The sequence below is a fragment of the Ornithodoros turicata genome, chromosome 1 (assembly GCF_037126465.1).
Source record: "Ornithodoros turicata isolate Travis chromosome 1, ASM3712646v1, whole genome shotgun sequence".
In the NCBI taxonomy this organism is placed as follows: Eukaryota; Metazoa; Arthropoda; class Arachnida; order Ixodida; family Argasidae; genus Ornithodoros; species Ornithodoros turicata.
This window is the reverse complement of record NC_088201.1, coordinates 178,888,763-178,900,887: the sequence shown is the minus strand read 5'-3', so window position 1 is coordinate 178,900,887 and position 12,125 is coordinate 178,888,763. Positions and strand designations below refer to the sequence as shown.

The following is a 12,125-nucleotide window of genomic DNA, read 5'->3' as shown; positions in this document are numbered from 1 at the left end:
ATTCATGTCATTACACCTGGAGCAAATGACAAAATCAAGGATAAGCTGATCTACGTCAACGTCTTCAATTACCCCTAGCCTATCTGCAGATCTCACATATCCCCACATCCCACATATCTGCATCAAAGACCATGCTTCTGAATCGAATGAGCCCTTATCATCATTGATGATTATAATATTTCATATTAAAAATACCTAGACGTGCATTACGAATGTGCAAGATGGAACAGCCTTATTTTTGCTAATGTTATGGCGGTGTGTTCATGACTGTTCAACTGTTTAGATATCAAACTTACCTAGACGTCCATGACAAATTTGTAAGACGGAACAGCGGTTTGCAACTTCATGTAGTCTGCCTTATTGTTGCTCATATTACACCGCTGTATTCATGAGCCCATATACTGGCTCAGATTTTGATTCGATATCAGGGGTTGCACATTAACACGTACAGCACGTTGAATACGAAAGATGTGGAAATGTTTAAAAAATATGAAAAATACCTAGATGTGCACGACAAATTTGTTAGATGGAACAGCAGTTTGCAACTGCTCGACATCTCATCAGTCTTATTTTTGCTCATATTACACCGGTGTGTTCATGAGCCCATGCTGACTCAGATTTTGATTCGATATCAGGGGTTGCACATTAACATGTCCAGCACGTTGAATATGAAAGATGTGGAAATGTTTAAAAAATATGAAAAATACCTAGACGTCCACGACAAATTTGTAAGATTGAACAGCAGTTTGCAACTGTTCGACATCTCATCAGTCTTATTTTTGCTCATATTACACCGGTGTGTTCATGAGCCCATGCTGACTCAGATTTTGATTCGATATCAGGGGTTGCATATTAACATGTCCAGCACGTTGAATATGAATGTGGAAATGTTTAACAAATAAGAAAAATACCTAGACGTGCACGACAAATTTGTAAGATGGAACAGCAGTTTGCAACTGTTCGACATCTCGTCAGTCTTATTTTTGCTCATATTACACCGGTGTGTTCATGAGCCCATGCTGACTCAGATGTTGATTCGCTGTCAGCAGTTGCAAGCTAACATATTCCAGCACGTTGATTATAAAGGTTGCGGAAGTTGAGTGTTTATGTAGTCATCTTTTGTTGTCCCTTATTGTAATGTACGTCCGCAGCACTGACAAATTGTGTTAAAATTTGGTTGTTGGTATCGGGTAGTCATAATGGTGTTCTGCAGCAAGCTCTGAGCAACCTGTCGTCCTGTCCTGTCAACATAGATGGGTAGAAATCCAGCGAACCGGTAGATATGTAGGAAGGGAGTTGCCTCAGGACAGAAGCCGCCGATATTTCGAACAGAGACTGTTCTCAAGTCAACAAGGTTGTCAACAAGTTGTCAACAAGGTTGTCTTGTCTTTTGCTGCTTGAACATCATATAATCACAACACTGATTTGTGGATATAACTTACATATTTATATTATGCAATACTTTTCTCACATCAGCAATGTGCAGGGAAAAATTAAATAGAGCTGTGAAGCCTGCGAATTTGATTTGTTACATTTGTGATCCATTAATAGGTGTTGATTCTGGCACAGGAAGGACTGCTATACTCTCATCAGTTGGTGTAAGTTACTGAAGGGGTACAAGACAGCATTATTGAGCATAGTTTGGCGATATACAGCTCCGCTAGGGACAATACTTTAGAGAGGCTATATGCAAAGCAAACTGATGTAGCCTGCTCGATCAAGCACTTCCTTCTCGCAATACTACCAAGGTACGCGGGACTGCCGTTTCGTGCGGCGCCGACAATTTCTGTACACATCATTTTCGGATATTATCAACAAAGTAATACCTACCGTTCAATACTGCGTATCCAGTTCTTTGGACACCGTTGCCGCTAACAGTTGACTGCGTGACGGCCGGTCAACAACTTTTAGTTTGAGCTGCGTCCGGCGCCGTCTCATACATATCGTGCTCGCAGAACGTCTCTTACCTCATATGCATCGTGAACGAAACGTGCGGAGTACATGCACGCGTGTCACAACCAGACCTTTTGTTGAACATGCTTCGAGTATATGTGACTCCCAACAGGTGCTTTTCTACACCCACTTTCGTCACATATTGTCGTCGACAAAATATTTGTTATACACCCGGGTTACGTTTCCACCACTTTCTTACGGAATATTCTTTCCTCAGGTAAGACGAACTAGAAGTGCTCAAAATACTGAACGATACGACAAGTTAGTAAATAAGCGTCAACTGCCTTAGGTGGAGTCATCCACGTAAACTCCCACTAATGAAGATGCGAGACGTATTGACATTGTTGTTCGGCCACATTTTACAATACGCGTCTTTCGTTTGACCACACCAAGTGCAGCAAATTTATTGCCGTCGCCGTGATCCTCGAGCACCTTTTGGAAGTCGTCTGCTCTCACCGCTGCAAAAACGCGCGAGAGCAGACGATTTATTCATCCAATAAGCGGTCTGCCATCGTAGCGGATATCGCTGTTGCCAACAGAAATCGCGATGTGCTGGCGCTGTTCTTATCAACTTAATTCGTTTATTTAATAACCGTGACGATTCTGGACGAGCGAATTCACAGTATTACGTTTTCAGCAATGAGGAATCGAATGGTACGCTTTGTGGATGGGCCAGGGTGTACGAGACCGTCCCTTTAACGGCTAGCTTAAGTGGCTTCTGGTTCTCGGTAATCAGTGACATGCACCAATAAACGTAGACCGCGGTCGACGGAAACGATTTATACACCGTTGACCAACGGAACGAGCGCATCAAATTAATGAATTTTAATCTCATTCGCTCCATGTTGACCTACAATGAACACAGAAAATGAAATCATCCCCAATAAAATAAGTAGCCAAGCACTGTATCCCGTCTGTCACAGCTCAAAATACTCCTGTTTGATCACGAACCGCGCCCGGATCTTCAGCTTGTCATTACCCCACAATGCGCTTTATTCATCAACTGCTTTATTGCTTTGCTGTGCTTTATTCAACATCACTTCGACCGGGATTTGCCACGGGCCCTTGCGGGAACTTACACATTGGGGGCCGGATGCTGAACTGATCGTTATCGTTATATTTAAAGTTGGCTCTCCAAAGTCGCTGTGATAGTCTCACGCAGGAGCCCGTGGCGGATCACGCGCCCAAGTGATGCATTTAGAGGGAGACTCCGCACCAAAAACCTGTTGAGGTAACAGTGCGTCATCAGTCCGTACCGTATGATATTTCAGTGTACAGAGGTTGAAGCAGGAGGAGCGCTCCTTCCAACTATTTTATTCCAGGGATTTTATACGCAAGCATACAGATTTTTTAAAATCCATTTGTATGAACAATACGGGATAAATGAGATTTTTCCGTTAATTCTGAGCACCTTTATCAAATTCAATTTGCGAGATATTGATGGAAGAATGACGTCACTGAAAGGGTTAGCCAGCTGTAGGACTCGATCCCGCATGTTCTAGATTACCGGTTTAGGGCTCTGCCAATTGAGCTAAGCCCCCCCCCCCCCCACCCCACCCCCAGCGACTTCCAAGCGTACGTCGTCTGAAGGGACAAACCAACCATATCTCCCTCATCCCACTTTCACTCTTACATGTTTTGTCAGTCGTACATATATTCATAGATAGGATCGATGCAAGCGGCGTCTTTTGAACATGATGGCAATAGATGTTCTGAGGCTGGAACACAAAGAAGGGGCAAATACATACAAGCTTCTAGTTGCTTGTACGTATTTGTCCCTTCTATGTATTCCAGGTTCAGAACATCACTTGCTATCATGTTTGCGAGATATTGAATTTTCCCAATTGTATTCCGAAATTTTCTCAGTCCACCTGACTTTTTCTAGACAGCGCGTGTAGGACTTATCCCATTCTAGAGCACAGTGCATTCACTACTACAAAAATAATATCCGGGGGAAAATTGCGAAACCCTTCCTTTCAAAGGGCGTAAATTGTGCAAAATTACGGCCGCACGCTTAGGTCTCCGCGAAAAGCGATCCGAGGAGGTCACGTATACGCTCTGCAAGTAACCGAGCGTTCTGCGCATATCTCCTCTCCCGGTTACTCCACTCGGGAAGCCCCATTGGCTAAGGCGTCGCCCTCCCTCTTCCCTCTCACTGCCTCCTCTCATGCGCAGAGACGCACTTGCACAGCGTATACCTAGCCTTTCACTTTTCCTTTTCCAACCTTCTTCCATACCATACCTGGGTAGTAATGTCATTACTGTAATGAATTACTTTTCACACACAAAGTAATTAATAATTTGTAATGTAATTTAATTACATTTGGGCAGTAATTTTAATTACATTACGCACTCAATCGGCGCGGGGAACGTCAGTTCCCTTCGACGAGTCAGTTGCCTTAGTTAGGGCACCCACAAACAAACGTTCTTCAGGTCAACGGTTTGTGGCCTTGGAGAATCATTGTTTGCGGGCCCCATCCTCCAGACAATCTTCCTGTTGTCGTGATACTTTGTGTCACCTTCGTCTCTACATTGTGGAACGATACGTCATACGTGGCACACTAGCCGGACATGTAGAAGAGACAAATAGAAGAGTACAAACCAACAGTTGTTGCATTGTCAGCATACATTTCCCCGAATTTCAGGGGAAGGCAAGTTTCGTCAACTTTTGTGTTTTGGTCTCTTGTGCCTTCCACAAAACCTGGGAACGTGTATGCCAATAATGGCAAAGTAATGACTTTGTAATGTCCTTACTTTTTCGTAGTAATTGTAATGTAATTTCGTAAATTTTGTAAATTTTGTAATAAAGTAATTGTAATGTAAATATTTCAGTTGCAGTAATGGGTAATGTAATTTAATTAAATTCTAACTGGGGTAATGAGTAATGTAATTTAATTACATTTTAGGAGTAATTTACCCAGGTATGTTCTATACCGGCAACATGGTTCCAACGCGAAGCTCTTGAAAGCAGAGAGAGAGAAGAAGAGAGGAAGAGACGGGTGACCATTTTCTTTCGGCCACATGTAATGTTATCTATGATGCAGAACTGAGCTTCGCCGCCAATTGGCGCTGTTCGAAAGGATAGTTTCTGCAAGCTTCTTCCAGATATTACTTTTGTAGTAGTAGTGAATGTATTCTGTACTGCAGAGGGCTAAACTGTGCATGCACTTTCTGTTTCTGCCTAAGAAGTGAGGTTGACCTAGCAACTTTAGGAGTTCAATTGGGAAAATTCAATTTGTCGCGAATTAGAGTTTATAAAAGCGTTCAGAAGTAAAGGAAAATCACCACAGAGATAAATAGCGTTGATCCCATAATGTCCAGACAAGTGGGATTTTAAATAGAATTTTATGACACGTTACGTGAAACACCCTGTACCTATACGTAAACTTACGATAGCATACCAAAACAACATTTCAATAACGAAAGAAATCTAGTTCCTTATCAAACAATGCGACAGCAGGAGTGCTGGTGGAGGTTGTTCCTAAATCTCATATCTTTTCTGCTTCTACAATCCATGGACGACCCTCTGTTTCCAAACGTGTGACGTAACGAGAAGACCTGTTCGAGATTATATGTTGCTGTGGTGGGCAAGAAGCGGGAAAATATGCGTCGGCTGATAGGCCGAAACGGCTGATAAGGTTGATAGGTGCCCACCAGCATGCTATGCGCGGCGGTGAAACGTAATCGGTGACGTAGGGGTGCAGGTCGTCTATATGACAATCTTGTTCTTATGTCTTGCTATCACATTGCATGTTTGTAGCGTCGATTTTCCACAACAGCCCCACCCTCAGTGGCTCAGTCGGTAGCGCGTCCGACTGCTGGTCCCAAGATCGCGGGTTCAGATAACTGGTGCAACCCCGCAGGGGGCGTCAGTGCATGATGATGTTCCGTGAGTGGCGCCACCACGAGCCCCAGCCCTCCGTCCCAAGCTGTGATCAGTTCCATTTCGACGGGATGAAAGGCGAAGGGCACAGCTCTTGACCAGTGGCGGTCGGGGTCTTCATCAAGCCCGGCAGATGGGTTTTCTTTAAAGCTCCGGGATGTCCTCACGTGTGAGGACCTGAAGTGTGCGCGACATTTTGGTCTGTCGCATTTTCTATAATCGTGCATGGTGAAAAATGCTTCTACGGAAGGGACCGCGAAGCGTCTCCGGATCTAATTTGTGTACGACCCAAGCTCTAAGAAATTTATAGCTAAGTATATGATTCTTGCAGCAGCAGGAGGTGACGAAGAAAGGGTAATACCTTTGGGGTGGGATGCCACCGTTCTTCATTAAGATGGCGGTGGCGCCTCTGTCTAAGCATGTACCAGAAATAGAATAGAAATAGAAAGAAAAAATTGAAACGTAGCTCGCACTGGTGCGACCAGCTGTACCAGGACGCTTGACGTGTGGAAGCACTGAATGAATTCAAGCGCATGCGACCGGATGACTTGTTAATAAAGCGCACCTCAACAGCTGACTGTGACACCATCCTGAACATACACACACACATGTTGGACAAAAGAATTTCAGCATCTTTACGCAAGACACTGAACGCCAGTCGAGGCATCATCTCTGTGTCTGAACTTATTGACGGGCCTGTCGAGAAAATTCATCTGAACATGAAGGTTCAGAATGTCAGATGTACTCAAAACAAAAGTAAGGAATACATGCGTGCATTACAACCCAAAATATCATCCTCTCTTTTGATCGACGCACTTTTCCTCAAAAGTTGAAAGTTGGGTATGTGTCAGCAAAAGTGCGGCCATACATTCCAAACCCCTACGCTATTTCCGTTCTAAGAGGCGTGCGCATGCCGCGGACTCGTGCCATGGCTGTAATTGTCGCGCATTGTGGCAAGTCTGACAACGAGACCAAAGAGTGTAAAGTGACAGGCCGCTGTGCCTGACCCTACTACTCCTGTGACCACCCATTTTACTCGATATCCTGTGCGAAGTGGAAATATGAAATAGAGCTCTTGCACGTTAAAGGGTAACTCCGCACCAAAAACGTGTTGAGGTAACAGTGCGACATCAATTCGTACCGTATGATATTTCAGTGAACATAATTTCTGATCCCCAAGTGGTGCAGATAAATAGAAAAGGAATATTTCCTTTGAATTATTAGGCGCTCCTCCACGAAAAAAGCAATCCAACAACACTGGGCTTCACCTCACCGGTATTCCTCTTGTACGGCTTTCTGTATGCTTTGCTTTAACCGCTGGCGAATATTTTAGCACGAAATCGAGGAAGCAGATGACTGGTCATCCATGTGGCACGAAGAAATTAAAAAGCGCGTGCCCGGAAAACAGCCGCTGGCCCGCACGCGACTACCGGTGATGTCACGCAGTGTACAGGAGGTAGGAGAGCAAACCTTCAGAAGCTTCGGTTCCGTTTTGAGTTTCGCAGCTCTTTTAGCAACAACAGAGTCACCGACTGCCAAACCAACTTTATTTATCCCTTCAGAAGAATGTATCGAGCTTATTTACATAGTTACAATAGTTTCGGATTGCCCCGGAGTCTCCCTTTAAAGTTACACATAACATCCGTCATCCGAAAGCAAGGAAGAAAGTTACTTCCATCATATTGAGGAATAATCCGCCAGAGCAGTAAAACAAACAGTAAAACTAGTCGCACAGTACACGAAGATTGAGCCAATGATAACCACACAGTCAGACAAATGTGAAGACAAAGGAGGTAGAGGTCTGCTTCCAGCCCCCAACCTTCCGTGGCATCGCTGTCAACGACGTCGCTTCTCTCATCGCAGTCCAAGCAGAGGGCCTCCATGGAGTGCGATGACAAGACGAGCTCTGAACGCTCCTTTGCGAGCACGAGCTCCCAATCCCCCCCCAAAACAGAGTACCGTTAGACTAACGGGGAGTGGGTCGCTCCCGAATATGTCTAACGAGGAGCTTGCGGCTGGGCAGAAGAGGCCAACGCGGCAACGAGTCACCCTCCCCCCCCCCCACACACACAGACACAAAAATAGATAATGAAATATCTTCCTAGTCTGTAAAGTTAGTAATATACACCCGTCTTCTTTGTACTGGGGGGGGGGGGGGTCGAGGTAGCTTGCCGTACTTGGCCGCACTCAAGTGGGCATCGTCACGACTATAGCCACACACAAAAAAAAGGAAAGGGGGAGAGGGGAGTTGACTATTTCAAAGTGATGCACAGGCAGGATGACCGATATTGATGGGACGGAGGCACACTGTAAATGAGAGGTACACTAGAGTGGTCACTCAACGAGCCCCTTCCTTGAGGAAAGCGCACGAGGCCGCGAGTTTTTGAAAGTCGTTCAGCATAAGAACCGCCCTGTTTGTACCGCCGTCATTATGCGTCACACGATCCTCCAATGGAATAAAGGGGGTTACTTTCTAATTTAGATCATGTCGACGATCTTTTCGAGAAGTACAACGCAGCATGTTTTTGTCTTCAAGAAACATATTGAAACAAGAACACACAAATCCACTGCGCAGACAGCATACCTTTCGCGAACATCGAACCTACACCACCCCAGTATCTGGTGGTGTAGCGATCATCACGCGAGGATCTCTCCCAACCAAAGCACTTCACCAAGTTACAGACTTCGAAACTGTGGCTGTGCAGATGCGCCTTGAGAGAATTGTCGCCATCAGTTCAGTCTATTTGACACCATCAGAAACTAGTACACAAAAATATTATTCGGAACATTTATTCAGCCAACCTCCAACGCCTTTTATACTTGTAGGTGACACATAATACACATGCTCACAATCCACTTTGGGCAGTACAAAAACCGACATTCGAGAAAAAATGTTCGAGAACTTCGTGTTATCAACGTCAATCTGCCTGGAAGGTCATATCGTATAAACAACGCAGCATCTATCATTAGTGTAGAGCTTTAGGCCATGGTTCTGGCATTTCACTGCATTCTTCAGGGTGGCATAAAACCGACAGCAATATATATAGATTCCTTGCGTTCCATTAGCGCCATTTGCAGCAGGCGCATATAAAACAATTTTCTTGTGCAACATGGACAATACGGCACAGAAGAATGACAACTCTGTACCCAGCCATACAGGCATACTGGGCAACGATTTGGGACCGTGGCAAATAAGCCTGATCACAAGATATCCCCAACGTACTTCCTAACATCAAATCCATTCTGCGGAAACGCTAGCCCCTCCTCCAAAGCAATGACCGACTTAGGAGCATATTCACCCATCCATTACAGGTGACATACCGACGCGCAAAAAACCGAGCAGACTCCTTGGTCAGGGCCAAAATTGCAAAACGAACACCCAGTACAATGGAAGACGTCCCTGCAACCTTCCGCGCTGCAAGGCATGCAAGCACGTTCAAGACACTAACTTCATCAAAAGCACTTTACACCACTCTGTTAACCATGCATCCACATACACAAGCCCCAATACTGTATTGAATGTGGCGAACGCAATATATTGGTGAAACCAACCAACAAATATACAAACGCCTTGCCAGACGCAGAACCGACACATCCAACAAGCTCCCCAAAGCAGTCGTCGAACACTTTAACGTTCCTGTTCATAATTTTAACAACATTACCCTATACAGCGTGTTTGCTCTAACGTGTCAAGTAATTTTATTTCAGCGAGCGATAAAAGAAAAATGAGCACTACTTTTCAGCTATTTGACTAAGAAACAGGTGCTACGAGTGAAGCACTTTCTTACTCAAGTGGCACAAAAATACCACTTGCTTTTCTTTTATCGCTAGCTTTTAATATAATTTCCGGACGCCTTAGAGCAAACACCCTCTACGTTCTAGACACCGGGATCAGATCCACACGTGACAGACGTGACAGGGAGTCTTATCTTATATACAAGTTCAACTCCCTTCAGCCGTTCGTTATCAAATCACGAGGCACCCCAGAAACACTTCGCAGATGATACACGCCCAGACTCTTTTACTCCTATCCTGTCCCCTTTATCATCTATCGACACTGTTATGTTCCTGCATGGCCAGTACGTTTTATTTTCTTTGTTGCATGCACAACTATGCATTACAAATATATGTTACAACAAACACACACACAAAGAAAAAAAACTTTGCATGCTTTGAAAAATTTCCCCACGTAACCAGTAACCTCCTTATCTTGCGGAATCCTCGCCCATTTCTGCCTGTTGTCCCATTTCGTCCCGTAGTTCGCCAGCTTTGCATTTTTGTAACCGGTCTGCACCGAAGATGACCTCATTCGCATAATCCCCAGTAGTAGGTACTGGACTCTCATGGTGCACAACGCCCAACTGTCCTGAACACGATTTAATTAGCAATTAGAGCTAATTGGGACCCCCACATTAATCAGCACCCTCCAGGGAGCCACCACACTAATTGGGGAAAGTCTAACTCGTGTCCAGACCAGCTGAGCGTTGTGCACCATGAGAGTCCATAAAAAATAAAAAAAATAGATAGAAATAGAGTGGAGAGAAGGAGTTTAATTGAAGATCAACGGCGCCATCTTGAAGAAAGCGGTCCGGAAAGGCCGCTGACCGTCGCTGGGTGACGGAGCACAGAAGCAGGTTGCAAAGCATCGCAGCTATGACCACCAGTTCCGGACATCCTGTGACGTCAGCTGTGACGTCATCACGGCATGTCTGGGCAAGTTAGGACAGCTCTGGGCATGCAAGGAGAAAAACACTCGTAATACAGAGGCTGGAAAAGCAAGAGTACGCAAACCATCAATAGCTAACAACAAAAAAAATTAGTTACACAACAAATGAGCCCACCAGAACAGGAGCGCAGAACCATGCGACTGCTCCATCCGAGAGGCAGGCAGAAACTGACTCGTAATGGTTTTTGTCCTGTATAAACCCCGCAGCTGCACCCCCTAGCGGTTACTTTCTCAACTAATCTCACAACAGAATTATTAAGAATCACGCCAGCGCTACTCCCGGTCCCAAGGCAGAAGATGATAGAAAATGGCGGGAATGCCCGGACAACAGCAACCAGCACCCGACGTGCACGGGCACGAAAATCGCAAATAAAGCGGGAACAAAGTTGGCGAAATCATTAGTTACACAACAAATCACCTCACCACAGTAGGAGCGCAGACCGATGCGACTGCTCTCGTCGACAGCCAGGGATCAAGTGACGACGGAGCGAACGACCGCACGTCTTCTCCCAACGAGAGCCAGAGGTGGACTGACGTAAGCGCCACTCTACGGGTGCTACGCATGCGCGCGCTCGTAGCGCCCTCTGCGCGCTCCTACCGCCACCTGCGAGAGGCTAAGAGAGAAGAGCATTCCTGCGCCCCCTGCTGGCCATTCTCATTGGTCGTGAGGCTAAGTGAGAAGAGCATTCCTGCGCCCCCTGCTGGCAGTTCTCATTGGTCCAGACATCATCCTATTGTCTCAGGGCTACACTGTTTTTTTTTTCCACTAATGCTCCTTTGGTCAATCTGCAGTGAAGCCACGGTATGACGTCATCATGCACCTGCGTGGCTCAAGGACGCGTGCGCTCTAGCAGGGGACCTATTATTTATTGAATCACTATCCCAAGATTATTTCCTTTATTCTTCTATAACCATTGCATAGGAAACTATTGCAGAAGAGCACCATGCATGAAAACTGATCGTAGGAATTCCAAAGTCTTACTAAATGAGACTTGCAAAAGAACAAAACATCCTAACATGTAACTCCATCAACGGCTAATGAGAGGACTAGGCACTCAACAAATCAACGCGCGCAGAACTCAGGGCAGCAGTATCGTCAAGACGACAATGTTCCTTGTCAAAAAAAAGACAAAATACAAAGCGTTAACAAAGGAAAGCATGCATATCGGGGCATGTCAGGACACGTCAGGACAAATTCGCACGACTGTTGGGCAACAGAGGAAAACGAACACTTGAACAGAGTGAAAAAGGCACTCACCATCATTTTTCCCGTTCACAGCATTCCCTCATTGTAAATCCGCTCGTCACAAAATCCACCTGCATCGTCGAACACCATTCACCAGTGACGAACCATACATCCACACCCCATCAGAGGCAGACAGAACCCCACCGAAGCTACGCTCTTCCACTGACGGCCAACGCCAGGATCATAATTACCGTGTCTACACCCGTCAGTGTCCAAGAGAGAAGTGAATCCTTGCGCCCCCTGCAGGCCAGCCTCATTGGTCGTGTCGGCATCCTATTGTCTCAGGGCTACACAGTTTTTTTTCCACTAATGCTCCT

At 45.5% G+C, this 12,125-nt stretch overlaps 1 long non-coding RNA gene across 1 annotated transcript; it reads right to left on the bottom strand.

Annotated features, from left to right (window-relative positions):
- Positions 1-10,366: 10,366 nt before the first annotated feature.
- Positions 10,367-11,586, bottom strand: LOC135373391 (uncharacterized). The gene is made up of 2 exons (XR_010416439.1): positions 10,986-11,586; positions 10,367-10,565 (listed from the first exon to the last, which is right to left on the bottom strand). It is a non-coding gene; the product is annotated as an uncharacterized LOC135373391 (long non-coding RNA).
- Positions 11,587-12,125: the final 539 nt, after the last annotated feature.